Genomic DNA, 25355 nt, shown 5'->3' with positions numbered 1-25355 from the left:
GAAAGAAACTTTAGCTATAGAAATCTGGCCCATCTTGTATGGAGAATGTATAATATTAACCACAGATTTCCAAAACAGGGAAAACCTATGTTACTGAACTTGTCTTGGTCATCATGTGGCTAAGATCATGTGACCAATATGTAAATTGACTATAGATTTATGAAAGGCACCATTTAATGTACAATTGTTGGTATTTGAACTTTGTTAAATACTTAAACTGTTTTAAAGAATAATTTAGTCCAGATTATCAGCGTAGCCATAGGCCAAATCAGTTTTTAATTACTCAAACTTTATTCTGTTTTGAGAGATGGATACCTATCTCGTCTGATAAAGCTGCTGAATATAGCACAGGCCAGTAACACCAGCTTCACCTGGGAGCTTGTTAAAATAAAACCGTGATGTAACTGCGAGCCGCCCCCAAGAATCCCTACTTTAACAAGCTCTCCAGGTAATTCTCATGCATGCCAAGGTGGAGAAACGCTGTCGTAATGGAGAGGTTTGCAACTTGTTTTGCACACTGGGATCATATGGAGAACTTTTGAAAATGTTAATCCTGAACCTCAACCAAGTGATGCATATTTGATATGATGACAGTCTGGACATCGTCATGGTTGTGAATTAACGCACCTACCATCCATTTGGAGCATTTGATTTGGCTCTTTTTAGAAAATAAAATAATCTAGTAAAAAATAATAAAGTAATTATTACTTTATTATATATATATATATATATATATATATATATAATAAACCCATCCTGCCAAGTTCCTCCAAGTTTAGAACATGGATACACAAAGTATGAGGACATAAGGATAATCTATTGGGGTACAAGTATACAGTATTAGGATTTATGCTTTATTTTTTAAAATTTCAGCATTGTAAAATGTATTTTTGCAGCAAATTACAGGTTAAATGTGAAAGTGAAATATGAGTATAAAAGTTGTATTCTTTTTTATAAGTACAAAGAATACATATTATGTTTCTTTATCAATACCATGAGATAAAAAGGATAATTTTCTAACTTCAGTGGGCAAAACATTAGCTGGGAATGGACACAAAACTACAGAGTCCTGAGGCCCACGTGCTTGGGAAAGTTATCAATGCACAGTAGTCATACACTGAATAATAAAACTCATTGGTTACAACACTACCACTGCCCAAAGCTATCTCGAGTTGAACACAATCCACCTGAGTTTGAGCTCAGACATCTACTGCCCTAGACGTTCTCTGGATGATTTCAATGTCAAAAGACTGCTTTCAAGGTGATCAAAAGGAAGGAATGTCACACACATCATATAGAAAGAGACACAAGAATAAGAGAAAATTTACCAAGACATTGGCCCAGCAGGAAAGCTCTATCAAAATAGGACAGCACATGGTTTATATCAGTTCAGCCTGTTGTAACAGAGTTACTAAGAGTAGTTTTTATAAAGAAATTTAACACACTAGAGAGACAAATGTCTCATGCCTCTGTCTTCTGAGGTTCTTAATTCCAAATCTTCAGATATGAGTACAGAACTGGAGTGGCTGGAGAAACCAGGAAAGTAAAAAGGGACCCTTTTGTGTTTATTTGGGGATCAATAGAGAGGGGGAACAGCAGGATGCTAAAGGTTTGAAATAAGAAATATGGGGGGGGGGCTTTAATTAAGGAAAGGAGGAAGACAAATACAGAAGACAGAGGGAGTAGGGTAAAAAACAGTAATATATCTGAAAAAATCTTAAGAAATCATATTATTAATTATCTACCTAAAATACCTATAGTACATATAAGACTACATATACATATATAGTTTAAGTGAAATTTACCCATATGAGCTAACTGTACTTCCTCCAAGGGCCAAAGACCATCTAACAAAATTCCCAACATTAGGCAAGAAAAGCCCTCTTTTGAATTGTTGGTCAGAGTTGTTAAAGAGACTTCCCAGTGATACAGGTTATCATTATTACCCTTGGTTTGCCCCTTCCCCTCAAAGTTGTTGAAGATACGATGAATTTCAGACACTAGGCTGAGAGTGCTCTAGAGCTGAGCTGACTGCCTCTTCCATGAGGACTATCTCTCATGGTACTAGTAGGCATTATACAAACTTCCAAAGGAGCAAAGCCACCAACAGTCCTACCCAGCTATGATGCCTATGAACAAAGCAATGGCCAGCACAGCACAATAGCACCAATGGTGGGGTAGTGGCACACATAACTTGGCAGTATCCAAAAGCTGATTGGACTTAAGACTGATGCGGGATGCCCCTCTGTATGCTGTGAATATGTTTCATTACCATTGGTTTAAAAAGAAACTACTTTGGCCTGTGGCAGGGCAAACCAAACTGGGTGGTTTGATTTGGTGGGAGAACCAAACTGAATACAGGGAGAAAGAAGGCGGAGTCTAGAAGATACCAGCAGCTTCCAGAAAAAGCACAATGTGAGGTAACAAGCCACAAGTCTTGTAGTAAAATTTAGAATAATGGAAATGGGTTAATTGAAGTTGAAAGAACTAGTTAATAATAAGCCTAAGCTAATAGGCCAAAGAGTTTGTAATTAATGTTAAGCCTCAGAGCGGATATTCAGGAATCGGCGGGTGTGTGTGTGTGTGTGTGTGTGTGTGTGTGTATAACATTACATAGACTTAGCAGGTTATATTTAGGAATATAAACATATATGCATATACATATATGCATGTAATAACAATTAATGAAAATAGAGGTCATAAATTTGAAAAAAGGCAGGGAAGAGTATATGGAAGGGTTTGGAGGGGACAAAGACAAGGGAAATGATCTCATTATAGTTTTAAGAAGGAAGAGAAAAAGTAAATAAAAATGAAGTTAAAAAAAAAAAAGAGACAATGAGGAACAGTGGGAAGGTAAAGGGTCAGGTATCTAGATGGAACCAATAGGGGAAGGGGAGCACCCAGAGGCCCTACAGAAGACTCCAGCCAGTGCCCATTTAACAGACCTCAAGCCTTAGGCTTCTTCATCCAGAATATCCAGCTGTGACTTGGGCCTTCTGTCTTCAGGGTTGTTCAATTCTTTGTTCCTTTTCAGGGAACGAACTTGGAGATCCTCTACTTAGCTGCTCGTCCCCACCATTACAGCAGCAGGAGCCAGTGACCTTGTGTTGTCAACACACCTAACTTAAAAGGAAAATTAAAAGTCCCACGCTTCTACTCTAGAACTAAAGTATTAGTCATACATATTGATGCTGCTTTCTGTTTAGGCTTGCGTGTACATGATACATCTATGCTGTAATAAATTATAGTAAGGATGCAGTTGCAAAAGCTTGAAGAACAAATTCAGAATCCAGCTTCCTTTGATTTAAACATCACATACACATGCATGATCATTTCCGGCACTCTAAGTGACCGCAACATGAAGAAAAAACAGGTAAGAGCCTCATTAAATGTTTTTAGGAAGAAAAAAGACGACAGTATGTTGTTATCTTACAGGAAGGAACCTGACAGGGTTAGTTTATGGCTGTATTCTAAGCATCCTAATAATTTGAATATCATTGTTATGTACAGGAAAATGTCCAAGTTTGGTTGTACTGTAGTCATTATGTAAATATGATTTCTTGTTGTTTTTTGCAAAATTGACATGCTTGTGATTTTGCAGCTCACTAAATCATTTAATAATAAATACAAATTGAGTATATCTAATAGAGGAAAAAGGCAAAACAAACACACAAACAAATAATTCTAAAAGCAAAGGCCAAGACAGCAAGATACTCAAAGACAGGAACACATTTTGTTTAAATGAATGATGAAACCAAAAGTGATTGGAACAAAGTATGTTGCTGACTTCCTGGGACAGAAAATAAATGAGTTTAGATGTGGCCAACTCTGGCCTAAAAAGAAAAATCAATCTACTTGCCACCAAAGCAATGGGCTTTTATTCTTTCACATTTACCTAATATCTATTAGGTACTTCAGTTAGAAACTCTATTTCAGATTCTGAAAGAATATGCATGTACCATATCACTAGCCCCTGAGATGTTGAGTGCATTAAGGCTTCATGCACTCACAACTGGTAAAGCTAGCTCCCACACCTAGAGCACAGCAGGTTTAGAGCATCGCTGCAGGTGTTGGTTGAGTTTCTTTAATCCCTACCACAACCTTATGAGATAAACAGTTTTCGTATCTCCACTTACCAATGAGAAGGCCAGAGCTCAGAGAAGTCACGCTGTCCAAGGTCACTCAGGAATCGACAGGAAAGGCAGGATTTGAGTATCAGCAGCCTGGTTACAGAAAACACGCGTTACCACCGTACTGTGTAAACATCATGAAAGATGTACCTCTGTGTGTGTGCATGTGTGTGTGCATGTGTGTGCATATGTGTGTGTGGCAGTGTTCTATGTTTATGAAGGTTTTAGATTCAAAACAATAATAAATCTTAGAATTTATCAACTGAACCACACTTAGATGACATTTCTTTTGAGGCTGCCTTATTTCTCTCATAACGACCTCAATGTTCATTTGGATTATTACATGTGACACAATTTCCTTCTCTTTAAAAGCTGAATAGTTAAGATTCCGTTTTACTAGTAAGAGCAGTGTCTTACCAGCTCTCCCGTCAGTGTGCACTTGGCCTGCATCCACCATTCTGACAGTTGTGAATATTCAACTATAAATGTGCATATAGAAAACAGCATCTCCTTGAGTCCTTTCCGTGACTCGCAGCTCAGGCACCTCAGAAGCACTGCATTGTACAAACCCACTATTCTATTCTTTAGAAATCACCTGCTGTTCTCTGCAGCAACTGCACTGTTTACATACACACACACACCCCAACCTTGCACAGGGTCTTCCGTTTCTCAGTGCCCAGCCGAACACTTATTTTCTGTGTCTGTTTTAAGGGTTGAGAGATGCTGTATTTGCTTTAAGACCTTGAAAGTTTGCGAGTTCTGTATTTCAAATTACAAACCACACTTTAGAGTTCACCTCACTCTGAATGTTCGCTATGACCATGTCTTAACCAAGAAAGGGCACAGTGAGAAGACAATGTATTGATTTAGATGTCTACATTGTTAAAAGAAATAATTCATAAAAAGAGAAAGGTAGTGTTGTGTGGGCAGCTGAGGAGGCCCTGAGTGAATATGTAAGGAGTGAATGAAGCCCTGGATAAGAGTGTACTGTTAACAAGGTCTAACACCCCAAACACATGGGAATTGGCCAAGCCTTCCTCTGGTCCAAGTACAGGTGTTAAGAAATGATTGACCAGTGTGTGCCAAAACTAGCAACTGCAGCTTCCTCCACCGGGAGGAACCTGAGGCTGCTCCCCTGCAGGGATTCCTTCCAGACTAACACACCCCTCCTTCTGCTGTAGGTAAGAAGCAGGCTGAGTTTCCAGTTGCTGGGTAATTGGTGCTACTCCATCCAAGCCAACACATGCGCAGATGCCATCTCTCCTGTCAGTGTGTCTGTCCTTTCTTCATCTCCTCATTGTCCCAGGAAGGTTCCTACAAACAAGCAGTGCCAGATGCAACAGTAAAAGGCATACGAACACCTAGTTAGCACCAAACGGTCCCTCAGACATACGGCCTCATGCTTTAAACATGCAGCTGTGATCTGTAGCCACACTGGCTCTTAAAACACACAAGGGTGACTAGCAGCCAAATAATGGACTTTGCTGCAAAACAAATAAGTCAAAGCTAAGCAAATGTCCTCTTTTCAGTTCTGTCCCAAACGTTCTGTCCCGGGGCCTGCCTCCCAAACGAAAGTTTGAAGTCCTCAGTCTGCCTTAGTGAGGTGAAATAAAAGCAATAGAGATCGCATTGCAACCTGGAAATGTTTCCCAGAGACATTTTAAAATAAACACGCGTGCTTACTAAAACTTTTAGTTGAGTTTTATAAAGTCATCCTCATTTATTTTTTTAAAGATGTATTTATAATTATGTGTGTGAGTATTTTGTGCCTGGTGCCCTCCGAGGCCAGAAGAAGGTGTTGGATCTCCTGGGACCAAAGCTGTAGATGGTTGTCATCTGTAATGTGGTGGGTGCTGAGAGCTAAACCCGGGTCCTCTGTGAAAGCAGCCACAGCTTTTAGCCACTCCCCATCCCCTCTCGTTGACTTTTCAAAAGATAACTTTAGAAGATACTTCTTCTTCACATAAGTGCCTTTTTAATGCATATGTGACAACTGCCCATTTATTACAACAAGAATAAGAAAGGGTGCATCAGTGCAAAATGGTCAAAGAAACCAAATACAGGATCCTGGGCTCCATATTAGAATCAGCAGAAAGCAAATAGAGTATTCAAAATGAACACCTTCACACATAACTACTGCACTTCCCCTCAGTGAAAACAATCAAGAGAAGAAGCAGCTCTTTATTCAGTCCTAGCCTCTGACATCCACTCTTCCACCAGCTAAATCATCTAATAATAAACACAAATTGAGTATATCTAATAGAGGAAAAAAGCAAAATAATCATACAAACAAAAAATTCTAAAAGCTAAGGCCAAGACAGCAAGATACTCAAAGACAGGAACACATTTTGTTTAAATGAATTATGAAACCAAAAATAATTGGAACAATTGCTGACTTTCTGGGACAGAAAATATATGAGTTTAGATGTGGCCAACTATGACCTAAAAAGAAAAATCAATCTACTTTGCCACCAAAGCAAAGGGCTTTTATTTTTCACATATACTAATTTCTAGTGAACTAGAACAATCAAGAAGCACATGAGGCGCCAGGTAATGGTTGTGCACACCTTAATCCCAGCACTTGGGAGACAGACGCAGGAAATCTCTGTGAGATTGAGGTCATCCAGGTCTACACATAGAGAAACCCTGTCATGAAAAGAAGAAGAAAAAGGAGGAGAAGGAGGAGGATAAGAAGGAGGAGGAGGAGGAGGACGAAGAGGAGGAGGAGGAGAAGGAGGAGAAGGAGGAGGAGGAGGAGGAGGAGGAGGAGGAGGAGGAGGAGGAGGAGGAGGAGGAGGAGGAGGAGAAGGAGAAGAAGAAGAAGAAGAAGAAGAAGAAGAAGAAGAAGAAGAAGAAGAAGAAGAAGAAGAAGAAGAAGAAGAAGAAGAAGAAGAAGAAGAAGAAGAAAAGAACAAGGAGGATATCACTGCTATAATCATTTTTCAGATAGTACACAAAGAGACTTTGTTCTTGAATTCGTACATCATCCCTCCCTGATGTGCTGATATGCTGGATAACATGTTGGTAAGGCATAATCTTCACAATTTAATATGTCCCCTTTATCTTACAATAAAAACCAAAAACGTATGATCCCATGACCCAGGATGAGAATCAGGCTAGCAGAATGGATGAATATAGCCTTTTTGACCCAGCTCTGGGGAACAAAACCAAACCATAGAAAAGTTCCACTCTTCCCTCCACAGAACTAAATGTAAAAAAGTGTTGGCAGTTAACATAGTCTGTTCATTCAACTAGCTAAAGTGAGAAGAGGAAGTAAATAGTAATATCATTATCAATTTACTATATGTAAAGAGAATCCATTCTGGTTAGAGAATTGGTAGTAATGTCTGCTGCCATTCACTGTGTGATTATTGTGACGGTCACTTGGTGAAGGTCACCTACATTATTGTCTACAATAATCCCATGAAGTTGGAATTGTGTTCAAGTTTTATAAAGAAACTCCAGTCATTTGACCCCAAAATACTTAGCTACTAAACGACAGAGTGAATATTCAAATCCCAACTTGTGTGACACTGGAACCCATGTTCTCCAGCCCATGTATGGTACTACTTTTCATAATAGATGAAATAATTCACATAGATATAAAAAAATGATAAAAATCTGTTGAGAAAAACACACAAAAAGTTTGTCAGAAAAAGCCATACATTCTTGAAAGATACTTTGTAGAATTCTATATACTCTGAGTTCAAACTTGACACATGTAACCAAGAATTGGTAGGCAAATGAATTCCATCTACTGTTTCTTCACACCCATGTCTTCTCTCAGCTTGAAGAACTCCCTTGCTTCTTTGTCTTATTTCCCCTTTAGTACACCATTAATTCCCTTGTCTAGACCCCAGACTCGTCTTTCTTTAACAGCTACAGCCTCCTTCCTGCCAGTCTTCCAACACTGGCAAAGCTGTTTTCCATGTGTGCCATTTCCATGGTGTTCCTTGCTGTGAATTCTCTGCTGATGCCCATGGCTCTACTAAATGCTGAACTGTGGGTACTTCCCTTGAGGAGCCCAGCCTGTCCTGCCTGTCTGTTCCCTCTTCTGCCATAACCAGCTGTTTTATATATTACAGAGACTATTCTACACTCCCATTCTCCAGTCAAGCTTGCTCCTTGCTGTTCCTCCTGATCTCAAAGGTTCATGCAGCCTGTTCCAAGGTATATTTGCACAACTGGCTGCCAAGGAAGAAATGAAAGACTGGCATAACCTTTTTTGCTGTTTTGTTTTGTTTTATTCTTTGTGTTTTGTTTCCCATAGTCTTTGGGGCAGAGATTCCTGTCTGTTCTGCAGCCACAAAGTGGCTCTTAAAACACAGACGGGTGACTAGCAGCTAAATGATAGGCGTTGGCACAAAACAAATAAGCCGAAGATAAACAGATGTCCTCTTTTCAGTTCCTGCCCCAAAACCTCACCCTGGGGAATCCTCGCCCACCAAATTCCTGCCTTTACCAAAAAGAACAAAGCTGAGAGACCATGCCAAATGGATTTGCTACACCAGCTTTTATCTGGGTGGACAGGGAACTCTGTTACAGGAAGAAGAGCATTCCATGTACAGTAGAAACTGGCCTTCAGTTCAAAGACAAAGAACTCTGAGGACTAGAAGATGGGGTGCTCCCACCAAACAAGATTCTTTTCTATTTTCAGCAAGGACTTAGCCAAACTGCAGAAGATGTGGTAACTTAGGCATATCTGCACAACCACAGAAGCAACCTTGATGACTCTGCAGTTGACAAAGGATAATGTCCCGATGGGTGTTAAGACACAGCATCTCTCAAGCTCTTGTTTCCTGGGGCTGTAATTTGTGTATCAACTGTGAACCAAAGGCTGCCAGAGTCCGTTTTTGTCACTCTGTGGAAAGTGCTTGCCTGAAAAGAAGGGCAACTCGCCCAGGAGCCAAGAGAAGAAGGGAACCCTGCCAACACCACGTGAGCTCTTGGATTCAGCCGTGCCTGTGGACAGAATCATCGCTTGAGCTTTCTAGCGATGCAGCCCAATAAATCCATATGCTTTTGTAGCTGAAGTGAGGGCGGCTGGAATATTTATATCACTTGCAGTTCCCTGAACTCTATATAATAAACAATGTGTAGTTCAGAGGAAAGATGGCTGTGAGAGGCATATTTCAGAATAGGAAACAGATGGTTCTCTCAAATTGGATAATTTGGGAGCATTTTTTAAATTGAATTCTGTTTATGAAAGTGTAGACAGAATGAACTGGAACCACGGGGCTGGTTGAAGAGGGTACAAATAATCACCATTAGCACTGGCAGGGCAGAGGCCAGTCACCAGAGCACAAAAGGAAAGATCCAAGAAGAAAAAGTTACCTTGGAAAACAGACAAAAAACAAAACAAAAATCATGTTCTATCCAGCCATGGTGTATCGCTACCTTAAAGCAAACACACAGGAAAAGAAGTGGTGGATTGCCTTCCCTACCTCAATCTAGTAACTCCCTGCCTGCAAGCCCACTGGCTGCTCCACTGAAACTCAAAGATGCCAAGGATGTGATTCACTCAAGTCTGTTTTCTTGGGTAGAGACCGAGATTAATAGGGTGAGAGTTGGTTTACATCCCCAAGAGAAAGGTTGTTCGTGCAGTCTTTCCCTTCACCATTCTCTCTTGTCCTTCCTCCGGGTAGAGGGTGCGTGGTCTCATCCTAAGAGATATATGAACTGCCCAGGTTTTACACTATCATGGAGTGAGGTACGTTCCCTAGAACCATCTTCCAGGGTTGCTCCTGAGTGTGACTGATGTACAGTGTCTGTGCTTCTTCAGCTGGTGCCAGCCAAGCATGGAGATTTGCCTGTAGTCAGCCCTATGCTTTGTCTCCACAATGCCAGCCATGGAGAACTCCCCATGAAATCACAGCTGTGGACAGAGGAAAGGCTGCAGAGCAGTAGAGATGGGAACAGTACTCGTGAGCCATCTGTTCCTGTGGTTGACTCGACCGGACTTAGGGGAGAGTGCTTCCATTTCCTCGTAAAATGTTATTGCTTATACCCCGTTTTTAATTCTGTGGATCGGGTAAGATTTCAAGATAATGGAAAGTTCGAGTCACATGGTTGTTCTGCATCCTGTGATCGGGTGTTTAGTATCTGCCAGAGCTTAGGTGCCAGCCAGCGTCTGCTTTGCAAATAGAAAGTAGGTTGTCAGTAAAGAAGGGCATGGCGCTACTCCAGAACCACAGATCTCTGTACTGTGGATTTTCCAATTGGGTTTGCCAGGGACTCGCAGAACATCTACGTCTGCCACATATAGTTATTTTATTAATAGGTGTACTATGTTATGAAAGCAGAGCTGCCTGCGTTATAAGCCGAGACCTACTATAGAGCTCATTTTCCCCCAGAGATAAGTAATACAATTTTAACCTTATTAATTATGAGTACGTAAGCAAAAAGACATCGGCAAATATACAGATTATCCACAAAATGTTGATGTTAGGTTTGTACCTTTTTCTAAGTCATGAAAGTTACGTAAGTTGCAGCGACTTGGACAGGATATTACCTTACCCTCTCTGCCTCCCCACCTCATATTTCAAGACCTTTAGCCAACCCTCTAGAGTGTGTCTACCTTATTAATCATCTGGAGTTTTTGCTACTTCTTGCTTAGCAGTCCCAGCTAGCATAATATCATCATTATGTAGCCGAAAATGAGGTCATCAAAAAGAAACAAAACGATCAAAGCCCCACTGAGATTATAGTATAATGCGAGATTCCGCCTATCTTTGTACTCCACAAATTTACTAAAGACTATTCCAGAATCTCATTTGGTTGTCCTGCTTTCCCCAGCCTCATACCATTAAGTCTTAAATACAATACTAACAATGGTGTTGCTGTGATACATTCAAATTAGAATAATTCAAAGGAAGCTTATTTATGAAAGGATAGGATGGCATATAGGGGAAATCAAAAATGACAGTGCATTATTCCAGGTCGTTGCCACCCACATTTCCAAGACAGCAATGAAAAGAAAGCAATTTCCAGAATCTAGAAGCTGAAAGGCAAGTACAGAAGAAGGTGAGTGTCATGCGGTGTAGTACGAAAGCATCCCAGGAGAAGGGAATGGACTGCAGACTCTGGGACAACGAAGAAAAGCCAGCCAGTACCTGGAACCAGCAAATAAAAGAAAGAATGTTGGGGGGAAAAAAAATAATGAGAGAAGAACAGTTGTAACTATCATGAGGTTTGTAGTTGGTCTTATGGTACACATGGCTGGAAGATTCTAGAGGACGGATTTTATTTTACATTCTAAAAAAGTCCCTGAAAACTCTCAGAGTAACAGATCTCTAAACTAAAGTTAATTAAAGAAGTTAATTCACAGGAAAGATAGTGGGGGCTCGGATGTGCATGGTCGTGGTGTGGGGGTTAGAGAGTGGTCAGATTATGGATGATTTTTTTTTAAAGAAACCCTATAGGAATTGCTAAGGAACTGAATATGAGTTATGGTAGGAAGCAAGAGTAAAATTTAGAAACTGAGTGTTTTAGGCATTGAATTTATTTTTTTTTTGGCAGTTTGTCATTTACTTTTTTATTTTTTAATTTATTTATTTATTAAGGATTTCTGCCTCCTCCCCGCCACCGCCTCCCATTTCCCTCCCCCTCCCCCGATCAAGTCACCCTCCCTCATCAGCTCAAAGAGCAATCAGGGTTCCCTGCCCTGTGGGAAGTCCAAGGACCGCCCACCTCCATCCAGGTCTAGTAAGGTGAGCATCCAAACTGCCTAGGCTCCCACAAAGCCAGTACGTGGAGTAGGATCAAAAACCCATTGCCATTGTTCTTGAGTTCTCAGTAGTCCTCATTGTCCGCTATGTTCAGCAAGTCCGGTTTTATCCCAGGCTTTTCCAGACCCTGGCCAGCTGGCCTTGGTGAGTTCCCGAAAGAAACATCCACATTGTCTCAGTGTGTGGGTGCACCCCTCGCGGTCCTGAGTTCCTTGCTCGTGCTCCCTCTCCTTCTGCTCCTGATTTGGACCTTGAGATTTCAGTCCGGTGTTCCAATGTGGGTCTCTGTCTCTGTCTCCTTTCATCGCCTGAATTTAACCCAGGCTATCTGTGTAAGTATTTGATTGGCTCTATCCATTGGAGCCTGGTGGGCTAATCTAGTTTCCTTTCTATTGCTGTGATAAAACACTCTGAACAAAACCAACTCACAGGAGAAAAAGATTCATTTGGTTTACACATCCAGGCCAAAGTCCCTCGCTGAGGGAATCAGGCAGGAGCTTGGGCAGAAAGCTGAAGCCGGAACCGTGAAGGAATCCTGCTTGCCCGCTCGCTCTCAGGCTTGCTCTGTGTCCTCTGCTTATCTAACCTTTTTATCCAGCCTGCCTAGGGAGGACGCCACCCGCAGTGGGCTGAGTCCTCTTCATCAGTTAATAGTCAAGGCAATCTCTCGCAGACAGGCTCACAGACCACACTGACAGGTAATGACTCAAACGACACTCTATTTAGGCGACTCTAGGTTGTGTCAACTTGACAGTTAATGCCAACTAAGTAAGCATGGGGTCATCTGTAGGAACACACCTGAAGGCAACGACTTTCCCTCTCCATGAATCCATCAGTAGCAAATAGTTGAGCAGTGAGAGGTAGAGACCCCTGAGACCTTCCTCAATGCATGCCTGACAGACAGGCCCATTTTTGTGCAGACTCAGGTTCCAGCAACTTCAGTTGCTATGTGTTCATGATTGCAAAGGTCATGTCTCTCCCAGAAGACAGCATTCTGTAGTCCCTATTCTTATTTTCCCGTTTTTACGTTCTGTCTATCCTTCCCCAGTGTTGCCTAAACCTTAGAGAGAACGACGCAAACGTCTTCTCTAGGGCTGGCCATCCTCCCATTGCTTATTCTCAGCGGCTTGTGCAGCCATGAGGCTCAGCGTTTAAGGGGAAGAGAGGCTTCTTTCCAGTATTAAGGTTGAGTAGCGCTTGACTATGGGTATGAACATAAATATTTGGAGGGCGGTTTGACACCCTGTCAAATTAGCCAAAGGAAAGTATTCCGTTCCCCTCTGCTGCTGATCATGACGCGCCCTGTCAGTCCCGCCCTGGTGTTTGTCCCGGTTTGCGTTGGAAGATAAAGGCTGTGGATATTAAATGGCTTGTCAAGAGTCACAGTGCAAGTCAGAAATTGGCTGTCCTGATTCCAGCCCTGGATTTACTGCCCTGTTTTTTTCCCTTCAACGAAAGATCGCCTTAACACCGCACACAGCCACCACCGAATGTCGGCTTTATACACACTAATAAAACTAGGAGCAGTTTGAAAGCAGGTATTATTTTGAACTCTTGTTCCCAGTGGCCTGTTAGCCTTCAAATTTCGAGCATTACTTTCACATTCTGAAAGATAATGGAGAAAGGGGACAGGAATAAGGCTGAACTGCAGCTGAAAAAGAATTGTAAGTGTATCAAGCAACACACAGCTGTGAAATCCATTACTGGAGAGCTGTCAGGACATAGCAGATATTATTTTGGGTCGTGTAGAAATAACTGTGTTCATCTCACTGACTTGGTTGGATCTCACAGGGGAGCAGACTATACTAAACCCGACACCCTGGCTTGTGTTCCTCCTAAAAGTCTGTGCACAGCCTAGCAAAGGCTTAGCTTGCTTGCTACCAAGTGAAGTTGGCCTATGGCAACTGTTCTACCTCATGAATTGTTGTGACTACTTAAGTCAGCTGTAACATGTTAACATCTAAGCAAAAGAATAAATGATAATAAAGAAAAATGCAGGTAATAATAGATAATGTTAAGAGTGGCCTTAGGCTGGGTGCTGTGCTAAGTTGTGGCCGACATCTTCATAGCATCCCCGTGGTACATGCAAGCATTATTTGACTTGCATTCATCCACAAACAGCCAGTCTAGTCGAGTGCTAGGAATGTAGGCCCCTATGCGGCTCCTGGAGCTGAATTAAAAACCACCTCCTTACCCACTTACCACTGTGACCTTACTAAGTGACGAGCCAGTTCCACAGAAGCTGGATTGCAGCCTCAAATCCTTAAGTGACTAGAACTCAGGAAGCCATCGAGTTCCATGCAGAAACTCTGAATAAAAATGGGAGCACATTTAGTGTCAGAGGTTTTATAGTCAAAAAACCGTTTTTGAAATAGTGATTGTATGACAATCAGATTGCACTATTAAATGCAAAATGAATGTGTAATTGTATAATGAAGATAAATATATAGATAAATGAATATATAATGAAATGACTATATAGTGTATTACAAATTGTATATAGCCAAATTTTCTTGATACTTTTGTTCTTATTCAGAAGAAGTTGAAAAAATGGCACTGTCCATGTCATAGTGTGTGTTTGGGGGGGTGAAATCTGACCGGATGTAGGAGGATAACTGACCCCAGGTGCCCTTTGGCATTGACACTGATGGTAAAGGAGTCTGAATTTCAGTAGGCATACACAGACACAAAACTCCAATTTCCATTCCTGTCTTTGCTTTCTCCTTTCCATTCATATTTTATTTGTGACCTTCTCTCCTCTCTTTCATTCCAGCTCCTCTCCTCTTTGCTTCCATCTTTCCCCTCCTCAAGTTTTCTCCACTCACTGCTAGCCTCTCTTGGTCTTCTTCTGCCCCTCTCCTCTTTCTCTTTCCTCCTGCCATCATTCTCCCGTTACCCCCAGAATGTTCTTTACGTTTCTGGTTCCTCAAGGTGGTAAGCATTTATCATCCCATTTCCTTAGAAGACACTTTCTTCTGATTCCATCCAGATACTGCCAAAGCTTTTCTTGTTGAGTTGGCATTTAGAGGTGGGATCTCTATGAAGCTTGACTGGCTGGGAGCTCACTTGGAAGCGACATTAAATTTACGATCTTCCTATTTAGTGGGTGCTGACAGCACAGCAGAGAGGAACCCCAATACCCAGCCACTCTCCCCTACTCCCACAACCTACCTGTCTCTCAAGAAAGAATTATGAAGCTGTAGTATGAAACCTGCTGTCTATACTATGCTCATATTGTTACACTCTGCACAACTTGATTTTAACATAACACAAATCACATCTCTGTATGTCTGGGACATAAAGTAATGTCCATCCTTATCATGGATACCAAATTCTTACAGACATTTTCAACCCAGAAGTCTGTGTGACTTCAACATATGTACTGCCTACCTACTGCTTCTCAAAATCTATCTTTCTCATGCTCTGAACTTGAACTTCCCCAAGCTGAAAACATCTATACTTGAGAAGCTTATAGTCCAATGAGAAAACATAAAGATGTAGAACTGATAACACAGCTAGAAAGAAAGGCTGTCATGGAGGAGCAGAAACTAAGAGCAAATAAATAAATAGATAAGAAAGACATAGCTGGGTTTAGGCAGGGAAACTTCAAAGGACAGATGGAATAAGAAATCAAACTGAGATGGGTGAAATTCAGTATAGAAGTCAACAAAGTGTTGTTATACGTGAAAACCTGTTCTGTGCTAAAGAATTAATTTTCTCCAAGAAATGGAGACAGATGGTGCAGACAGCTCATGGGCAGTTTGGGATGCTGCGTTAAAAAGGGGTAAGATCGAAAGACCAGAGACAAGAGCCTGGGAAGAGAGGCTTTGTCTCAACTTAGCCTGAGTCTATAGGAAAGTATAGAGTCCACTCCCAGCAGTGTGTGTGGAAACAGGAGTCTGTGGGTATGTTGGCACCCAAGGGCCCACCCAAGCTTCAAGGTTTAGAGAAGGTGAGTAATTGCAGTCTGAGGCACACGAAGCTTATTAGATACCTGCCAAGACAAGGGTAGTGCTGAGCCTGAGGCATTCAGCAAGGCTTGCCAGCTGGCTGTACCAGGGCACGCAGGAACTCACAGTGACCATAGTTTAGTAGTGAAAGCAGAGAGCATGTGAAGAGGAAAGACTGGATGTGGTCGTAATGCCCAGATTCTGAAAAATCATAGATGGGCTTCCAAGGCTAGCTTTTCTCTCCTCCATGGACAAATGGAAATTCGTTTGTCACTAAGATTTCAACAAAAGCCCATACAAAAGGCTCTGATCCGATCCATTTAATAACTCTAACCCAAGAAATTGTTTAGCTGTAAGCACATTTTATTTCCTTGGATTAAGTATATTTTAAAAATCTAAATTATTAATAAGAAGTAAATCAAGTGTACTTTTATAATCAATGTCATTGAAAGGCTTCTTCAGCCACAGGCCACATTACCTTATCTTCCACCTGATCCACAAGCATCCCGCAGACATACCACTGACTACCACTAACTATAGCATAGAAGCGCCCCGAGTTCACCCACAGCTCGCCACTAAGTAGACAAGAAAACAATCGCTTCAACCTTCAATTTCAGGGTTATTTTAAATTGAAAACAAGTTCTTTAAAAAAGCCTTATTTGAAATATGCTGCGTGAATGTGAAGTTCTTATTTTAATAATTCTGCATTTCTGCAGCCTAGAAGCTAGTCTGGAAAGGCTAAAGGACTGATTCACCAATAGGAAGGATGATTACCTAACTGCAAGTTTTAAAATTCCTGACTGAAAAGGAAAAATAGATGTCAATGCATTGGCAGAAAGCAATAACCATGAAAGTTACACAGAAATTCTGACAAATGGTCTCTGGATTCATCTTGCATTCCAGAAAAACAGAGACAAACACCCTTTATGGCTTCTTGGAATGCCCCTAATGTATTAATTTATTAACTAGATTTTTTTAAAAAATATCTGCCTTTCTTTAAATTATTTAATTCCTTCATAGAATATATTTTGATCCTGCTTCCCATCCTTCAACTCTTTCGATTCTGTCCATTTCTATACCAACTCTACTTTATGTTCTCTCTCCTCTCTCTCTCAAAAAAAACCTCACTAAACAAAAATAAAAATTTTAAAACACCAAAACACACACACATAAACACAAACACAATGCCAAAACAATACAAGATGAAACAAAAAGTCAACAGAGGAGAAAATAATTAGAGTTCATTTTGTGCTGGTCAACTACTCTGAGGCTTGCCCAGAGAGTGGTCCATAGACCCAGTGGCACTCCATCAGAGAAACTGATTATCCTTTTGCCAGCAAGTATCCCTCGCCAATAGATTCTTGTCTGGAAGATGCTAGTTTTCTTAGAGTCCCCCACCAAACCCCTCTGGCTCTCATAATTTGCCTGCCCCCTCTTCTGTATAACCTTGGGGGGAGGGGAGCTTGATGATAGCATCTTGTTTAGGACTGAATACAGCAAAGCCTCTCGCTGTCCAGTTGTGGGTCTCTGTGTCACTTCTCTGATGAGGGTTGACTGAGGCACTGATATATGGGTAGAGCAACGTGGCATTAAGAGTCAAATTACTGCCACGCTCTTTTAGCAGTGTAACAGTACTTTCCCCTAAGCCCCTGGCCTATCTAGTGTCAGATTCTTGGCCGCTTTAGCAGTGTCAGATATGGTTTCATCTCAAGGAATAGGCCTCAAATCCAATCAAATAGTGATTCGTTATTTCCATGACTTTCGTGTTAACCAGATCTTTTAAGATACAAAAAGAAAAACTAAACCCAACCAGCTAGACCAATCATTATTTTGGTTGGTCACAGAGTTGAAGCCCCAGGAAACCAGACCACAGAAACTACCACTGTTCTCTGTCTATCTAATATATGTGTGTGTGTGTGTGTACATATATATTATAAATTGATTATATATATATAATGATTATACATATATATCCCTCTCCTTCTCCTCCTCCTTCCTCTCTCTCTCTCTCTCTCTCTCTATCTCTATCTCTATCTCTATCTCTATCTCTCTCTCAGGAAATGTTATTTCGTTGCTTTATAGTGCAAAGAGAGTTCAACCAAAATGATGTCCCCCTTCTACAATCTACATGTCAATCTTGGAAAAAAGAATTGTTTTGGTCCTGGCTCTCCCATTGGGAGGCTCAGTGACAAAAAGGGTGTAAAGTGCCAGGATGACCCAAACCTGAGTCACAATCTCATCACAGTGGCAAAAATAAAGCCAGACATGCTGTTACTTGGAGGCCAACCATATTGATTGACAATACGTCTGGAACTATACAGGCTAGTTTTCAAAGAATGAATTACTAGGCCAACAGAAAATCAGGTCTACTGTCTTTGCTTTGTCATCTTTTTTAAATGTCCTTTCTCCTTCATGTTGAAAATAATGTTGCTAAAATGTTTCCCATGTTTCTTTGCTTCATGATGGTCACTCTGCTCAAGCATCCGTAAGGTGTTGAGAATCTTTAAAAGGAGCACTGGGGATATATTCAGGACTCAGGGTAATCAGGTGCTGTCACCTGAGCAAGCCTTGCCACACAGGTGACATCATGGAATACATAAAAGAATAAGAACATTGAGGCTGGGCTTTGCTGTAAACACTGGGTGCTGACCTTAAGCAAGTGGTTTGCTGATCCTTAGGTATGTCCACATTATAATGTTGTTTAGGGTAAAACACATGTGGCAAATCTCAGAATATTTTTATCAGGGCATGAGGGTTCAAAAAAATGTTTTGGTATTTGACACAGAGAGTGTCTAAAAAATGTTGCTTCTCATTCCATGAAGGTTTAAGTGGAATGGTCTAAGGGAAAATTTGGCAATAGTGGCCCCTGGTTCTATGACTCGCCAAGCATCTTCGAGATGCCATCGAATAGAATTCAGGGTAAGAATCAGACAAAGCCAGGTACCCCTGCATATCTAGAACAAAAAGTCCCTAAACGGAACATGCCCTACTAAGTACTTTAGCAGCCTGAGCAGAGACAAGGAGAGAAGGTGTGGCCAAGCCCACACAGTGTGGACAGCTGCTTTCCTGGAACATCTGATGAGTGTATGATTTCGAAGAGCCTACTCAGTCATTCACTATTCTGTCCCAGGACTGAGCACAGCGTCTGGCCAGAATAACTAGTGGACACACTTTGAATAGAAGAAAGACACAGAGGAGGAGAAACAGAGAGAACCCATCATGATTGGCAGAAGCAAACTGAAATGTCTAATACAGGCCATTTTTTTGTGTGGGGGCTGTATTATTGGCTAGTGAATCACTGACTGGCTTTGCTGAGATTTTAATTTTTAAGAAGGGGTAGAATGTGCTAAAACGCTGGGTTTATATATGAAAGAAATAACCAGTAGATATCATTCAAAAGCAAATTTATTGCATCATAGCGAAACTGCACACTGCTGGGAAATCTAACTTCCCTTGCGAATAAAAACTATAAATGGTACCCTGGGGCTAGGAGAACTAAAGTCTCTCCTGTCTGTAGAAGGTTTAGGCTGGCTGTTTGCTTAATGCCTGCTGAAAGGCAGGTGGCACTTCATTCATATTCTGGAAAGTAATGGTCATTGCCCCAACTTACACATGAACACTTGAGGCCCAAAGAGGAGAAATGGCTTATCTAAGGTTGTGTAAGTGGGAGGTAGGCTGAGGTTTAAGCCTAAGGTTGTTAAAAGTCTAGATATTGTCCTTATTAAATACCTAGATACACTGCCATTGTGAAACATAAAGATCATCGTTGCAAACCCATCACTGCTTTATCAAATATTAAGAACCTAAAAATCATATAAGACCTTTACCTGGGCCCTGCACAGAGCATTGTGGGAAAGTTGCTGTTCAAAGGATGTGCTCTCAGTTTCATGCTGTTTCTAGCAGACTTGTGTTGTAGCATTCAAAGTCCATTTCCTCAGAAAAATGGGGCCCAGGGCATAACAGAAACATTCCTGCTCAAACAGAACTCTTTAAAAAATCATGCCCCAGATGTAGCTAATGTGCAGGAGTAAAATATTCATGCACACCAAGCCACACTATTCAAACAGCGCAGAAGTCATATTTCTGAGCAAAGCAAAGAACAGGATGCTGTTGCCTTAAAGGTCCTGTTCTGTAAAATCCCTCTACTCAAGGTTCCATGGAGAGACTCCAATAGCTCGTGCAACTGTTTCAAAACCCACGAAGTTGCTAGCTTCAAGGGAGAAAGAAGGTGAGTGGTGCTGCATTGAGGAGAAAGGGGGGGGGATTGAGAGGCAGGATTTCAAGCTAAAGTCTAGGGACATGGCTTTGTGGCTAGAATTCTTGCTGTGCAATGGGAGTTCAAATCCCCAGCACACATAGAAAACCTGAGTACAGTGGTGTGCATCTGTAACCCCAGGACAGGAGGCAGCAGAGACAGGCAGATGCTAAGAACTGGATGCCTTGCCAGCCTAGCACAAATGCCAAGCTCCATGCACAGTAGGAGACCTTCACAACAAACAAGGTGGAGAGAGATAGAGGAAAATACTTAGGGTTGAACACCAGTTTCCAGAAATGCACAGAGAGAGAGAGAGAGAGAGAGAGAGAGAGAGAGAGAGAGAGAGAAAGGGGTGAGAGAGAAAGGGAGGGAATGGGGAATGAGGGGGGAGGGAGAGAGAGAGAGAGAGAAAGGGGTGAGAGAGAGAGAGAGAAAGGGAGGGAATGAGGGGGGAGGGAGAGAGAGAGAGAAAGAGAGAGAGAGAGAGACAGAGACAGAGAGACAGAGAGAGACAGAGAGACAGAGAGAGACAGAAAGGGAGGGAATGAGGGGGGGAGGGAGAGAGAGAGATGAATTTTGAGCCAAGTTGAAAGCAGCCTAATTAGAAAATTGATCTGCAGAAACACAAGGCCATCTAAATGGCAACTCTCAGGAGGTCCCAGGCAACGTGTCAAGTTTCCTCTTTTTTTTACAAACTCATAGATCACTGTGTTTTAATGCCCAGATGCAGCTGAATGGTTCGAGCATTCCTTATTTTTGACACTGACTTACAGATCCAGGAACAGCAAAGTAACATGTCCAGTATAGCAGACCAGTTAGGAACACAGGCTTCTGTGCCTATCTCTTTCTAAGATTTACTTTTAGAAACTAAAAACTTTATTTCAAAGAGACAAGCCTAGTAGACATGCTTCACAGGCAAGACACTGTAGATTCTATAACAACTTTATTCTTATCAAATCACCATCGTGAAATGTTGTCTGATGAGTTTTTTTTTTTTTTTTTTTGAAGAAACTTGAACCCTAGAGAACAAAAATACTTGGTGAATCCACAAGTAAAAGTTCAAGTTAAATCTAAGCATCCCAACTTGTACTCATAATCCTCAATAGTAGAATTTGTGGAAATCCACTTTCTACCCAGAGAGGGCAAAGGAGGCAGTGGAGAAGGATTGAGAAGACCAGGGATATTATTAGCAAAATACTTCTCTACAGAAATGTGCCAATTGGCACAGCATGCACAGGGAGCAATTTGGAGTGGAAAATGAGAAAGGATCAAAGAGTCATGGAAAATGGGAGCGACTGAGCAGGAGCTGAGAGATGAATCCGTGCAGAGGAACTCATTTTCCCGTCCTGGCAAGCCCTTCGCCACCAGAAGAGCTCTGCCTGTCAATGGTCATGTCCAGCAAGGGCTTAAAACATGAAGCATTTCCCCAGCGCTGCCAAGCTACATTTAAAAAGCAAAAACATCAAACCGCTCTGACAATACTCTTGGGGATGTGAGGTTGCAAGAGTTAAGAAAGCACGGAGCTGAGGTTTCCACTTGGTCCCCTCCACCTTGGCTGTGTTTCCCACACAGCCTGCTCGGAGAGAGACGCAGCAGAGGGCCGGCACAGTAAGCTGATACGTCCTACACCGCGCTCCTTACATTTGGAAAGTCTTGTTTTTAATCATTGCCATTATTTTTTATTATTTTAATCATGTGCAATTTCGTGTTGGAGTTTGACACAAGGCCATTTTCCATTTTTGTTGCCAGTATGAGAACTTGGTGAGCCGCCATCCTGAACTGGTTCCGCACTACTTCCCCCGCTATCTATAACGTGACCCAGTTTTGGTGAGAAAGGAGTTCGTGTTCCTTGACTGCAGCTGCTGGGGGAAGCTGTTTGTCAAACATGGGAAGCTGCTGACCCTTGTGGAAACTCACAAAGGGTGGGTCAAGTGTCTGGTCCTCCGCAGGGGAGCACGGTGCTGAAGAGAGCAGAAGCGTACTTGAAGGTCAACTTAAAAGGAGAACAGTACATCTGACAATCGGGTCACCAGAATGGAACTCAGCAGGGACACTGAGATGTCCCTGAGGCCCAGCATCTCTACTTACTTGGTTTGGAATAACTTCAATGAGCCATAATCATAGAATGGGACAATGTGGGCTACACATTACTGTTTAGAGGCTACTACATGACAAGAAAATGTCTGCAAGAAAGTCATGTGTGAACTTACATACCAACTCATATGCACAGAATCATTTCAGTCACACCGGTACTAGTGTGCTTGTATTTCTCTATCTAGTATAACTGAAAATAATCTCATATCAATACAATGTCTTCTGTTAGTCTGATAAAATGTAAAATGAATTGGGCTTTGATGGCAGTCATTGCAGTGTTTCCTCGCTGGGACTAAGAGGAAAGCCACTGTGAATCTCTCCCCCAGACTTCAAGAACAACTGTCAAGGTCTAAGCCCTCACTGGATGCTGCAGTATCTGTCTAAGGAGAGAACATTCCTGTAAAATGACGGGCTGAATGCTGGCATTTCGAGAGGTATCTAGAAGAGCCAAATGCATGGAAGCAAGGAACAGAATATAGCACAGAGCTACTGCTGAATGGGCGGAATTTGTTTGGGATGATGGAAGTTTAGGGAATGGACAGCCGTGACGATTGCACAGCAATGATAATGAACGCAAAAGCAAGGAAGTAGTTTCATGCCTAAAATGGTGACAATGGTTAAGTTTTGTTACTTGAAGTACATTTTATCCCAATTTGTATAAAGGGAAACTTTGATTCTGATCATTTGGTCATTATACTGACACTCTTCCCCTTCCCTAGCAGCCTGCAGGAGTTCAGGCAAACACCTAGCCTTCCCAGGAGCCCTGCGACCATATGTTGCTATGTCACGTGTTAAGTGGCGGCTGCGTATAGCTCTGTATGCATGATGAAGCTTTCCCTTTTGTTTTGGTTTTGGTTTCTTTTTTGTTTTTTTTGTTTGTTTATCTGGTTGGTTGGTTGGTTGGTTGGTTGGTTGGTTGGTTGGTTGGGTTTTTGAGGCAGGGTTCCTCTGTAGCTTTGGAGCTTATCCTGGAACTCGCTCTTGTAGACCAGGCTGGACTCAAACTCCTGAATACTGGGTTTAAAGGCATGGGCCACTACCTCCCGGCCCAAGATTTCCCTTTAAAGTAAGCTTTGCCTACTTGCTCTCTCTTTCCTGCTGTTTTTCTGGAGGGGCAGGCAGGATTTTTCCTGCTTCTTCTCTTTTATCTGCCTCTGTCTCTCTCTATCTTCCCCTCTCTTTTTTCTGTTTCCCATTCCCTTCTTTCCCCCAATAAAACTCCCCATGTAAGCCCTGCCTGCTAGTCCCTGTCCCACTCCCGTATCAGCAGACCACCCTAACCCTAACTCCCTTAGCCCTGCCATGTGGGTTTCATTGCTCACTGAGAAGCTCCAGCCTACCAACTACACACATAGTACTGAGGTGCAAACCATTCTGTGTACATGGTACTTATGTAACTACAGATCTTTATGAATCAAAATCCACATTGATCAGTTGTTCCTGATATAATAAAACATAGCTCAACTACATCTGAGCACAACCTGGCCCTTTGAATGAAGGAGAGAAAATGTTTTCAAATATTCAGATACACTGAATTCCAAATTCTATAAAACTCATGAGGGTGGTCGGGGGGACGTGACCAGTAAAATGAATAACGCAATTGGAGACCAAAGCCAAAATAATATTTGGACCACACATCTTACATCCAAAATAAGTGTATGCATCTTTCTTGAAATGAAAATTGCTGTGGGATAATGGTCTATACCCTGTCAATTATATGTTAGTAAATGCTGATTGGCCAGTAGCCAGGCAGGAAGTATAGGCGGGACGACCAGGCAGGAAGTAGAGGTGGGGTAATGAGAATGCTGGGAAGAAGAAAGCACAGTCTGCAGTTGTGACCAAGCCTCAGAGGAAGCAAGATGTGACTGCCTCGCCAAAAAAGGTACCGAGCCACGTGGCAAACACAGACAAGAATTATGGGCTAATATAAGTTTATCAGAATTAGTTAATAAGAAGAGCCTGAGATACTAGGCCAATCAGTTTATAATTAATGTAGACCTCTGTGTGATTCTTTGGGACTGAACGACTGCAGGACTAGGTGGGACAAAAACCTCCATCAACAGAAAGTCTTTTATAAAATAATTAGGTAATTCCCTGTAATCAAACAAACAAAAAAGCAAAGGGAATTTTAAGGTTTGTATTGGATATATGGCTATAAATCAAATTTTAGAATAAAACACACATAAAATTATCAGCCTCGTACTATCATTTCTAGAAGTACATAGACATTAAAAGATAAACCATAGAAATCAACCTCTCTGCTCTTCAGAAGAGCTATGACACGTCAACTGAGCTAATACCATGTATTTCAAAAGAAGCTTCAAATTGGGTCTGATAAAATTCCTGACATGCTGTACCAACTGGGAGAAGGGTTGGCATAGACAAAGAAGACTAATCCAGATTGAGTCAATTCTTTGGAAAAGAACCATTCAGTAACTAAGTCCCTAGCAAACTCATTCCCAATCTGAGACCATCCCAGCAAACTGTAAAGTGCCATATATCTTCTATTTACCAAATAAATGGTAGTATTGCATTGTTTCCGTATGCAAAATAGATACTGTTGACACAAAAGTGTAATTCTTGTCTAAGCACACTATTTATTTCAACATTAATGACTGCTTTAAAGCCTTGTATTTTTTAATTAATTAAATTTTATTAATTATGTATACAACATTCTGTCTGTGTGTATGCCTACAGGCCAGAAGAGGGCACCAGACCCCATTACAGATGGTTGTGAGCCACCATGTGGTTGCTGGGAATTGAACTCAGGACCCTTGGAAGAGCAGGCAATGTTCTTAACCTCTAGGCCATCTCTTCAGCCCCCACCCCTACCTCCTTTCTACTACCCCCACATCCATTCCTCAGAAAGGGTGAGGCCTCCCATGGGAGTCAACAAAGCATGGCATATCAAGTTGAGGCAGGACCAAACTCCTCCCCCTGCATCAAGGCTGAGAAAGGCATTCCATGATAGGGAATGGGTTCCTAAAAGCCAGCTCATGTGCCAGGGACAGAATCTGGTTCCACTGCCAGGGGTCCCTCAAATTGATCAAGCTACACAACTGTCACCTACTGATCTAGGTCAGTCCCATGCAGGCTCCCTAGCTGTCCATCTCGAGCCCAGGAGCCCCCACAAGCTCGAGTCAGCTGTCTCTGTGGGTTTCCCCGCCATGATTTTGAATTCACTTGTTTATATAATCCC

The 25355-nt window shown here is 41.8% G+C and overlaps 1 long non-coding RNA gene across 1 annotated transcript in view; it reads right to left on the bottom strand.

Moving 5' to 3' along the window:
- Positions 1–25355, bottom strand: part of LOC142854876 (uncharacterized) — a 172387-nt gene that overhangs the window by 72848 nt on the left and 74184 nt on the right. Inside the window, exon 3 of the long non-coding RNA XR_012911381.1 lies at positions 4137–4223. This is a non-coding gene — a long non-coding RNA (uncharacterized LOC142854876). The remainder of the gene's footprint in view (positions 1–4136; positions 4224–25355) is intronic.

The sequence above is a fragment of the Microtus pennsylvanicus genome, chromosome 7, assembly GCF_037038515.1.
Source record: "Microtus pennsylvanicus isolate mMicPen1 chromosome 7, mMicPen1.hap1, whole genome shotgun sequence".
In the NCBI taxonomy this organism is placed as follows: domain Eukaryota; kingdom Metazoa; phylum Chordata; class Mammalia; order Rodentia; family Cricetidae; genus Microtus; species Microtus pennsylvanicus.
This window is presented reverse-complemented; position numbering and strand designations above follow the sequence as displayed.